Genomic DNA, 1,779 nt, shown 5'->3' on the forward strand with positions numbered 1-1,779 from the left:
CTTGGAGGGAGACAATGGCCACCCCTAAAAAATAGCTCTCTGATCAATGATGATGACTTTCCCTCCTGTGGGAGGGGCCATAGGGGTCAGGTACATTGTGTGTTGGGCAGTGTTCGAGGGCAGGGACCTTGGTGGTCTGATCCTCGGCTACAGAAGCTGACTCCAGGGATGTGGAATGTCACCTCTCTGGTGGGGAAGGAGCCTGAGCTGGTGTGTGAGGTTGAGAGGTTCTGACTAGATATAGTTGGACTCACCTCAACACACTGCTCTGGTTCTGGAACCAGTCTCCTCCAGAGGGGTTGGACACTCTTCCACTCTGGAGTTGTCCATGCTGAGAGGCACCGAGCAGGAGTGGGCGTACTTATTGCCCCACCATCTCGGTGCCTGTATGTTGGGGTTCACCCCGATAAACGAGAGGGTAGCCTCCCTCCGCCTACGGGTGGGGGGACGGGTTCTGACTGTTGTYTGTGCCTATGAGCCTAACAGCAGTTCAGATTACCACCCTTTCTGGAGTCCTTGGAGGAGGTGCTGGAGGGCACTCCTAACGGGGACTCCCTTGTTCTGCTGGGGGACTTCACCGTTCACATGGGTAATGACAGTGAGACCTGGAGAGGCGTGGTTGGGAGGAACAGCCCGCCCGATCTGAGCCCGAACGGTGTTTTGTTATTGGACTTCTGTGCTCGTCATGGATTGTCCATAACGAACACCATGTTCAAACATACGTAAGAGTGTCCATATGTGCTCTTGGCACCAGGACACCCTAGGCCGCAGCTCAATGATCGACTGTTGTTGTTTCATCTGATCTGCAGCTGCATGTTTTGGACACTCAGGTGAAGAGAGGGGCGGAGCTGTCAGCTGACCACTAACTGGTGGTGAGTTTGCTCCGTTGGTGGGGGAGGATGCTGGTCAGACCAGGGCAGACCCAAATGTATAGTGAGGGTCTGCTGGGAACATCTGTTAGAGTCTCCTGTCAGACAGAGCTTCAACTCACACCTCCAGGGGAACTTCGAWCACATTCCRRGGAGGTGGGGGCATTGAGTCTGAGTGGGCCATGTTCCATGCCTCCATTGTTGAGGCGTCTTACCTGAGCTGTGGCTGTAAGGTTGTCAGTGCCTGTTGTGGCAGCAACACCGGTGGTGAGRGATGCTGTCAGGCTGAAGAAGGAGTCCTATCGGGTCTTTTTGGCCTGTGGGACTCTGGAAGCAGCTGATAAGTATCGGCAGTCCAAGTGGATTGCGGCTCGGGTGGTCGCTGAGGCAAAAACTTGGGCATGGGAGGAGTTTGGAGAGGCCATGGAAAAAGACTTCCGTATGGCTTCAAGGCGATTCTGGTCCACCATCCGGCGGCTCGGGGGGTGAAAGCAGTTCACCACCAACACTATTTATGGTGGGGATGGTGCACTGCTGACCTCAACTTGGGACATTGTGGGTCAGGGGGCGGAATACTTTAAGGACCTCCTCAATCCTACTGACACGTCTTCCCATGAGGAAGCAGAGCCTGGGRACCCTGGGTCGGACTCTACAATCTCTGGTGCCGAGGTCACTGAGGTGGTTAAAAAGCTCCTCGGTGGCAGGGCGCCGGGGGTGGATGAGATTCACCTGGAGTTCCTTAATGCTCTGGATGTTATGGAACAGTGGACCAGCTCTACACCCTCAGCAGGGTCTTGGAAGGTGCATGGGAGTTAGCCCAACCAGTCTACATGTGTTTTGTGGACATGCAGAAGGCGTTTGACCGTGTCCCTCAGGGACTCCTGTGGGGGGGACTCCAGGAGTATGGGGT

This window comes from Austrofundulus limnaeus, unplaced genomic scaffold (genome assembly GCF_001266775.1).
Source record: "Austrofundulus limnaeus strain Quisiro unplaced genomic scaffold, Austrofundulus_limnaeus-1.0 Scaffold1559, whole genome shotgun sequence".
NCBI lineage: Eukaryota > Metazoa > Chordata > Actinopteri > Cyprinodontiformes > Rivulidae > Austrofundulus > Austrofundulus limnaeus.